General features: G+C 39.8%; 1 pseudogene; it reads right to left on the reverse strand.

Moving 5' to 3' along the window:
- Positions 1–1,120: 1,120 nt before the first annotated feature.
- On the reverse strand, positions 1,121–2,083 carry LOC148116896 (uncharacterized; annotated as a pseudogene).
- Between the last annotated feature and the right edge of the window lie 8,268 nt (positions 2,084–10,351).

Below are 10,351 nucleotides of genomic sequence, written 5' to 3' on the forward strand. Positions count from 1 at the left end.
TGTTGCTTTGTCTGGCAGAAATATGGAATAGAAGTTCAAGGGGCCCAGGAAGGCTTGCAGTTCCGCCTTGTTTCTGGGGATTGGTGCATTTCTAATGGCCCTTACCTTGCTTTCGATGGGATGAATACCAGTTCCATCCACCTGTATCCCAGAAACTCTACAGAGGGTACTGCAATCATACATTTGTTTCTTTTGACCCTGAGGCCTGCACTTCTGAACCTTTCTAGCACTTGTTTTAGCTGGTCCCCTAGTTATTGTTCATCTGCTGCAGTAACAAGGACGTCATCAATATAGGGGACTACTCCTGGAAGTCCTTGCAGCAGACGTTCCATTGTGCTTTGGAATAGGCTGGGGGCTACGCTGACTCCGAATTGCAATCTGGTACATTTGAAGGCACCTCTGTGAGTTACGATAGTCTGTGCCTCGGCGGTAGCGCCATCTACTGGCAGTTGCTGGTACGCCTGCTCAAGATCGAGTTTGCTCCAGAGAATGGAGCAAATGGTGCACAATTGGGACTGGATAGACGCTTTGTTGGAGAGCCTTATTAAATGTACACCTATAATCTGTGCAGATGCGCACTGACCCGTCTGGCTTAATGGGCGTTACAATTGGGGTTCCCATTTAGCGTGATCTATGGGAACTAAGACTCCTTGTTTGATGAGCTTATCCAACTCGAGATCAATCTTTGGTTTAAGCGCGAAAAGCACTCTCCTTGCCTTGAGCCTGATTGGGGCTACATTTGGATCTAGATTAAATGAAATAGGGGTCCCCACATACTTGCCCAGGGGTCGTCGAACACGTCCTGGAACTCTTGCATCAGGGTGTCCTTTAGGCTGTCTCACATGTTGTTGATTCCTGTGACCCCCATTCCCAGAGCCTTAAACCAATCTAGGCCCAGGAGGCTTGGGAGGTGTCCGCAAACCACAGTGAGGGGTAGATTCTTTCGGTGCTGGCTGAACTTGACCTGGAACATGCTGACACCTTCTACAGCGATGCGGTTTCCCTGATAGTCTCATACAGCAGTCGCTGAGGCTGTAGTTGTTGCTTCTGCAGGCTGGGGATTGCTGCCTTCAGGCTTGCCCAGGACATGATGGATAGAGACGAGCTGGTGTCAATTTTGTCAAGTCTTGCATGGACTTCCTTTGATCTCTACCACGATGTGTAGTTTCTTTTCTGGCGCCATATTTGCTTGGCCGACTCTAGTGCTGCAGGTCTCTGGACTTTTGAAAGTCGCACCTTTTTTTGGGTGGCCGTATCTGTCGGATTTCTTGTGCTGCGGTGGTTCGGTTTGACTAGTGACAGCTTTTTGCTTATGGTTGAATGGCTGGCTTGCCCGGCATACCCTTGCCAAGTGTCCTTTTTGATCGCAGCGTCTGCAGACTGTGTCTCTGAATTTGCAGGTCTGTCTTTGGTGGGACCCTCCACAGCTCGCACAGACCTCTCGACGGTCTTTAGGGTCACGTTTGAAGACATCTTCGTCAGACTCTTCCTCGCTGTCAGTCTGGGCCACTTCGCTGTGCACTGGAGCTGATTTTTGGGCTGCTTGAGGTGGCGCTGGTCGTTGCAGGGTTTCCGCAGCCTTAGTGGAGGATTTGTGTGCCCTGGCTTCATCCAACGCGATGTGTAGAGTTAGATTTGACTTGGCTAGAAGTCGTCTCTGGCGAATATCTTTAATGCCGCAGATTAGTTGCTCTAAGAGTGCTTCATCAAGGTCTCAGTACTCGCAGTACGTAGCGGCCTTGCGCAGGGCGGCCATGTGAGCACTGATCGGATCCCCTTCTCACTAAAGCCATTGGCGAAATTCATATATCTGTACAAATTTTGATGGTACCGGGGCATAGTGAGCCCTCAGTGTGGTCTGCAAGACCTGCCACGGTACCGACTGAACCGGGGTTGGCTCAGATAGTGACTCAGCCATGTCGAAAACCTCGGGGCCGCAGTGGCTCAGGAATAGGGCCCGCTTTCTATTATTGGAGAGTCCTTGCAGGTCATTGGCCTCAAGGAAAAACTCAAATCGAGTCATATACGACCCCCACTTCTCCTTGGATGGGTCGAAAGGCATTGGCGGTGCGAATGCCGACATCGTGGTTGTCGCACTTGGCACTTTAGGCTCGTCCGCCTGGCTGGATTCATTGCTGTCAGCTCTTTTTGTTTGCTACCTGTCTACCTCGATCCCACCTTCGTTGCCAGTGTTAAGTTGGGCGATTGAGACAACAGGAGCCAGGTCATGAACAACAACAGCTCTTTATTTCACAGTGTGAATCCAGCAAAGGATGCAACGAAACAGCTCCCTTTATATAGTTTTCAGGCTAGGGAGTTAGCCAATCACCAACGTGCATTTTCCCTCCAAAAGTTCCCTCCAAAACTAGATACATTACAGAAAACGTATGTCTATCTTGAGCTATGGCCTCTTCTCTCCTAGCCCTTTGTAAATACTCAACGTATACTGTAAGTATTCATATATAACCCACAATTTAGGAAGTTTTCCTCAATAAAAACTTAATGCAGCAAAATAGTGTTTTCTTGGCACTCACAGCTACATTTTGTCCTTGGGAAAACTGCAGTTCTTCCCTTAGTTGTATTTTATAAGCACTGTGATTGCTACTTAAAATGTAGTTATATAAATGTCACAGGCATTGATAGATGCACTATTATAGTTTTGAGGATTTTTTTTCTTAACAGGAAAAGCTAAAATTTAGTAAGCAGTCTGGTAGTCTCGGTGATGACCTCCTTTGGATTTACAAACTGCTGTAGCATTTTTTTTTTAATTATTCAACTGGGAGAAGACAAAAACAAAAGCTGTAGGTTTTTTTCCAAGGAAAATGAGCAGGCAAAGTTTGACAAAAATGTTGATGTAAATAAAACATTATACTTTCTAGGAAATTAATTTTCTGGCATTTAAGGTGACCCTTCATCGGGTTGGCAGGAAAGAACATTCAAGTTCATTATCTGGAGATATATTATATCTGTTCCTTCAACTTTCTACAAACAAGATTATGAAACATAATGAATTCTGTTAGAAAGAAATCTTCACTAGGTTCATTTCTGAGATGGGAATAAAGAAAGTAGGCAATTACCTGAATCAGAGGTGAAGTTTATTCTGTGAGCACAATACACCAGAATTGGCTGTCAGATATGGCCATGGTTTGAATTTCTCTCAATAGTTCTTTATATAGTTTCTTGAAAGCATGCAAAACCACACCTTCTAGGAATTGTAAGAAAATATACTTAGTGGCTTTACAAGAAGTGTCATCATTTGTAGTTAGGTACCCACCTGAGCTGTGGTCTCTGCTTGTTTACAGTTGTGGATTGGAAAGGTAATATCTTTGGGTGAAATAACTTTTTTTCTTATTTGATCAAACAGAGCACATTAGATTTCAGACAGAAAAGAGTTAGATTTTGGCATTTCTTGTTCCACTTTGATTTTTGGCCAGTCTATTTTAATTCGTGATTTTTGAATTGCAAAAGAAGTTTGTACAAAGAGAGGACTGGATTTCCTTTCTACAATTCTTTCAAAGCCTCCAACCTGTATGGAAGTTTTGATGCAGCAATATTATTTATCCTAAATAAACCTGATAGTAAATACTTAAATGGAATAAATGCCCATGAAATCATCTCAGATGTATTGTATAAACTTGCTTTTTAATTTTGGAATAGTTTAAAAACAAGGAAACTCCATTTCCTTGAAAATGGAATTGATCCAAAGTAATAATGTTGTGAGGCCCAGTTTATCTGCAAAACAGATTAATATGTTATTTTTAAATTTTGATTATCCCATAATACAAGCAAGTCTGTGGCTAAATGGGTCACAAAACATTAATTCCTCTATATTACTGAGTAAAACATGGAGTTTCTGGCTTTTATGTTTCTGTTTTGTAATTGATTCCCAGTACCCCAAACTGCTTTTCTAGAGTATTCTTTGTTAGACTATTTTATATTCTATTATCCCATAGCAGCCATTTGAAGTCAATTGCTTAAGCACTACTTAACTTCGTAGGAGGAGAGCTATGTTAGTTAGTGGTGGCAAAAAAAGCAAAAGTCTGATTGCATTTTTTTCTAACAAATTTTATTAAAAGTCTAGAGATTTTGTAAACTGAAGCCCCCTTCATCAAATGTCTAGAGTGACTAGACTGATATAGGATTTAAATTAGGGTGAGATGTAGGGAGGGGACAGGAAGTGAGAGGAAGACAGATTGTTTATGCAGATAGAGGCTACACATGAAACTGATTAGCAGTACCTTATCAATTAATAATTGTAATATTTAAAAACCTACTGTTGTTGAAACTATCTGAGATTGTCTGAAATCTTTTGATGGGTGTGAGTTCAGCAACCTCCCTCTTGATGATGGAGTTAAAGTCCCATTTTTCCAAAACAATCACCTGAGATCTGCTATAGACTATCTTGAAAAACTGAAATGCTCTGATATTATTGATTCTTATTCTTATTTTGAGTACTGATGTTAAATTAATGTCCATTTTTTGAGGATTTTTTTTCCTGTTTGCCCTACCTAGAATCCACAACAGAGGAATAGCATGTAAAATACTTCAAGAGATATAAAATAATGTATGGTATGAAGAAAGTAGACTGGGAGAAGATATTTTCCTTGTCTTAGAACATCAGAATCAGGATTATTCAATGAAGCTGACTGGAAGGAGATTTAGAAAGACATCTCCCCCTCCCCAAAGTCTTCACATAGTGCATTAGAAGAAATAATGTTAACCAATATCTTGGTTGGCTTTATAATAGGATTGACTATATGTATAGAACAGTGTTTCTCAACCTTTGCAACCTTAAGACCTTCTGGACTTCAACTCCCAGAATTCTCCAGCCAGCTAGAGTGGCACTGGAATAGAGAATATCTCTGTCAGAGAACTATTGGTCTTGAAGGTCCAATGTTACCAGAATGGTTCTGATTATCGGGTGCAGGGTAATAGATGGGAGAAAGGTATCTGTCCATTTTCTGCTTCTGAGTAGAATACCTAGTAGAATATTATTTGTTTGTCTGCTATGAAGAACAAATTCTGCATTACAATCAGCTTTGGCCTGATTCAGCATAGCTATACTTTTATTCTTATATGCTTTGCTATGCCCGGGGGATGCCAGCTTGCATTTTCTGTTTATACTGCTTTTATTCTCCAGAGCTACATCTGTCTCCTTGTAAGCTACTTTCACCATCAGTGGAAAATAGTCTGATGAAAAGATAAGAAAATAAATAGGATAAATAAGTAATATTAGTTCAGTTGCAGACATAACATTGGATATGAAATTATAGAAAAAGATGAATTAAAACAAAGAATGTCTGAAAATAAAACAAAATGAGTTGATTAATGGCTTGATTGCAAGAATGACAATTAATCAGAATCAGCCATCTGGCCGCTCACTGCTGGAGCTAAAAGTGTCAGGTGTTTTAGCAATGTGAAGAACCCAATATATTCTTCTCTGCTGACAAACAACCCTGCCAAAAGATAACTGAGTGGCTGAATCTACTTGTTTCTCTGGAACAAGAGAACATATAGGAGTGAAGGAAAAGTGAGTCTTCCTAATCAAGCCAGAAGAGAGCCTACCTTTCGGGACAAGATATGGTGGTATCAGCAATTCTCTGGCACTAGACAATCTGAGATTTAGAAATGGTATGTAAGGTCTTTGGTGCATGAACCCTGCAGAAGCAGGGGTTGAACTGCAAATGATGCCATTTCATGTGCGTTATAGTTGTTGGAGATTTGCAGCTGCTGCCTTTGTGTTGATTTTCGGTCCAAAGAATATTTATGGTAGAGGGGATTCACCTGCTTTTATTCAGTTTGGGATCATTTGAAGAAAATGCTGTTAATGTAGCATACATTATATATTTTTTAATCAGTCCTGCTAATAGAGCATGTTCCAGAGTAAATTTTCTTTCAAACTGCATAAAGCCACAGAAAAATTATAACTGAATATTTTGATTAATATCTTGAAGTAGTCTGCATATACATGAACTTTGCTCAGATACTAGAGAAGGGAACCAATCAAATTTTAGCACAATTTCTGTAGTTTTATTAGGAAGTAAGCAAGCAATACATAAAAGTAAGTAAAGAAAAAAAGAAATTTTATGTTATCTTTCATAGTACATAAAAAGTCCTTCACAGGGAGCATTGCAGAAGTAATCTAGCAGTTAACTCTATTGTATGATCCTAAAAGCAGTGATTCTAAGTTTGCTTGTGTATGATCCTCTTTCCTTAGAATTATATTTTGAATGTTGCTTAGTAGCAGACTGGCAGACAGTACAGATCTTTTATCAGTTATGGATGAAGACATTCTAATCAGTAGCTTGAGCCTCTGCATTCTGCACAAATGATAGATTTTGATTTCATGCTACTCTTTCATGAGTAGCCTCACTGAATGCAGAACAACTGAATGCCATATTCCTTTGACTAACCAGGTCCAAAAAGACATTGCTGGTATACTAACATATTGTAGTAATAGATGCTTCTATCCATGTAGGTAATCTTGATTTCTAATTATGGATCCAGGAGTACCTGCAAACCATGACTATGTTACCATATGGAGCGCACAAACCTATTCAGAAAAATACAGTTTCCCTAATTCCAAGACCTAACTCTCTCTCTCTCTCTCTCTCTCTCTCTCTCTCTCTCTCTATATATATATATATATATATATATCGTTAGAGATATTTAGTTCTAAGTGCTAAAAGTAGTAGCGTGTCTTTATTTATGTACTCTATTAAAATATTGCTTCCCATATCAAGAAAATATATATTTGAAAGATACACAAATATAAGCTTTGATAACTGAGACATAGTTATAGTCATAGTTCATGCCCTTAGGCATGAAAAATGGCACAGCAGATTGGCATATTTTGGGAGGGTTTCAAAATCCCCACAAAAGCTGCAGCAGCGTTAGAACATTTTACAAATGCGCCCATACACATAAACCCTTGTGTCAAATGTTCTTATTCCTGGTCACTACTGCCATGCATCTAAGAACAGCCTTTCAATGGGAATAGAAGCAGCTAGCTTTGTGGCAGATTGCAATTTGTAAAACAGAAAATAGCACTAATACCTAAGCTAATGTTTGCAAGATGTTGAGGAACCAGATGTTTTATAAATGCTAATACCTTGTACAGTGGTGGATTTCAAAATTTTTTACTACCAGTTCTGGTTAGTGGGCGTGGCAGGGGAAGGATACTGGAAAATCTCCATTCCCACCCCACTCCAGGGGAAGGTTACTGCAAAATCCCCATTTTCTCCCGATCAGCTGGGATTTGGGAGGCAGAGAATAGATGGGGGTGGGGCCAGTCAGAATTTTTACTACTTCTCCAAACTACTCAAAATTTCCACTACTGGTTCTCCAGAACTGGTCAGAACCTCCTGAATACCACCTCTGACCTTGTAACAGTAAAATGGTATTCATGAGTGGCACAGAAACAGACATTTTCTGACCTTCACTGATTCCTTCCATCATATAAAACCATAACTAATCTTCAGGGAACCATGCAGACTTCCTTTAGATATACACAAAGAGGGTTCTGTTAATCACAGAAGCGAGAATGAATCTACAATAATATTGCCTTGTGGGAAGAGATGATTTGAAGGACAACTGCTGTTTCTCATAATTCATAGTTCTCGGTGGTTTCAGACTTGTGTTCTTCTATCCCATGTTTATCAAAATAAATCACTACCATGGACTATTTCCTCTCAATTTGCATAGCAAAGCAAGCCACTAGGTTTCTTTGAAAGGAGACTTCCAAAAGAGACCTTAAGGTCCACACTAGTCAGTGGGTTTCTCAAGAGTAAGAAGGTCACCAAGCTCAGAGCCAAATTATGCTTATTAAAAGAGACTGAATTCTTTTGGAAATAGTACATGAGGTGGTATCATTATACACATATCTGTAGAGAAATATAAATAGTTCTTCTCAATGTGGGGATTCTAGAAAGCTAGAGCCTAAAAGCTAGGTCATTACCCAATGTACATCGTCCTTCATGCTAGAATAACTGAAAGAAAGTTTAAGTTTGTCTTCTCAAATGCCTGCTACCAATACTAAATCTTTCTGAGGACCTGTATCTAACAGCATGGGCAGTTCAGCAGTGCCACCAAATCATTCTTTTGCTAATGTTGTATTGAAATCTGCTTTGCACTTTCTCAAACATTCACAATGGTGTGTATGTGTATATATGTATGTATGTACGTGTGTGTGTGTGTGTAGACACACATATATATACACGAGGAATGCGGTGGCTCAGTGGCTAAGTTGCTGAGCTTGTCGATCGAAAGGTCGGCAGTTCAGCGATTCGAATCCCTAGTTATAAATACATATATATTTTCGCAAGATCCTTACAATTATTTTTCAGATGTTTTGCACTGATTTCCAGAGCTTTGTTTATTTTTAGAAGAGGCAGGCAACCCAGTGCTCCTGTAGATATTCTGTCTGCATTTTTCCATTACTCTGGAGCCTCCTTGGCTATCACATAATGAAAAAGTGCACAATGGGATGGGCATCCTCATGAAGCTTTCCCTTTGATTTAACTGAATTTTGCGATACCAGGGAAATTACAGATCACAGGGGGGAAAAAGGATTGGATTCCATTTTAACTTGCCTCAAGGTACCTCATATCTTAAAAAGTGCAAGAAAACCATCCCACCATCTCCATGTATAAGAATTTTACCAATACCTGTTTCTCCTTTGGAAGCAATTTCAAAATTAAATTTATTTCATCAAACTGCATGAGAATTGGCAGGAAAAATGTAAGATAATTTATCCACATGATGGGTTTCTCCCATGTTTTTCTCTATTAAAATAATGTTTGATACATAACATTCAACTATTTACTGCCCCAATCCAATTCATTGATTTTCTTTTGCATAGTTATCTTATGACTGCTTGTGGAAATGGATGTATTATATTGGAGTGGGTGAGAGAAATGCCTCTGATATCACAGGTTGGTGAGGAAGCACTTTTCTTTCTTAATCTGTGCTATCCATAATACCATTCAAGGACAGTGGATCTCAGGAAGAATTTGGAATCAAAAGTTTTTCCATTGGGGGATCGCGCTTCCTCATCAACCAAGATGAGGTTGATGAGGTCCATACATTCCATTATAGAAATCAATAAAGTGTAAGTGAATTCAAATGTTTAATTTATTTTACTTTCATTGTCCAGAAACAGTTTAAGAAATGCCCTGTTAAGAAAACTGGGAAATTTTGGAATAAAAATAATACATTTGAACATGGTTAAGTCATTCACTGTTGTGGTATAGCTTCCCTGGAATCTTTTGCAATACTGACCTGGGGCTTGTAAGTCATACCTTTCAACCAGTGGAAAAATCTAACATTTGTTTCTATCGGTTCTGTGGGTGTGGCTTGGTGGGGGGGGGGTAATGTGACTAGGTGGGCATGGCCAATTTTTTTTTAAAACTTTTAAAACCATTTTTTCTACAACCTCTTCGGCGAAGAGGTTGTAAAAAAATGCTTTCAAAAGGCTCTGATGATCCCAGCTGAGTTGCCTGATCGGCAGAGGTTTTATAAAAAAGCCTCTGCCGATCAGGCAACTCAGCTTGGATTGTCAGAGGCATTTAAAAGAAAAAAAGGTTTTTTTTCTTTTAAAAGCCTTTGATGATCCCAGCTGAGCTGCGCGATCATCAGAAGCTTTTTTTTTTTTTTTTTTACTTTTAAAAGCATTTTTTGGCCGAAGAGGTTGTAGAAAAAATGCTTTTAAAAGTAAAAAAAAAAGAAGCCTCTGATGATTGTGCGGCTCAGCTGGGCATGGACGGGGGACAGGGATTTTTGCTACTGGTTCTCCGAACCACCGGCCTCCATCGCTATTGGATCGGGCGATCCGGTCCGAACCGGGAGCATTTTACCCCTGCTTTCAACAAAGGTATAGAGGTAGTGGTGGTTTTTTTTTTTATTATCTCCAAACCAATATATAAAAGGTTTGATTACTCAAGTTTGGGGTCATTAATAAAATCTTGGCCAGAAGATGCTTCCCAACAACTTCAGGATTGTTTTGAGAACACATGGGAACAGATGGGACATCTTTTACCACCCTGAACTAGAGGAGCACACTGCAGCTGTTCTGTGCCATATCAAGCACTGCACAGATACTATCACTGTGGATAAACATATTAGGATCTATCCCAAGCACCTGAGGGTAGGACAAGAAGCAATGGTGGAAACTAATCAAGGAGAGACGCAACTTAGAACTAAGGAGAAATTTCCTGACAGTTAGAACAAATAATCAGTGGAACAACTTGCCTCCAGAAGTTGTGAATGCTCCAACACTGGAAGTTTTTAAGAAGAGGTTGGATAACCATTTGTCTGAAGTGGTGTAGGGTTTCCTGCCTAAGCAGGGGGTTGA

This window comes from Pantherophis guttatus, chromosome 1, assembly GCF_059756535.1.
Source record: "Pantherophis guttatus breed Tessera chromosome 1, ASM5975653v1, whole genome shotgun sequence".
In the NCBI taxonomy this organism is placed as follows: domain Eukaryota; kingdom Metazoa; phylum Chordata; class Lepidosauria; order Squamata; family Colubridae; genus Pantherophis; species Pantherophis guttatus.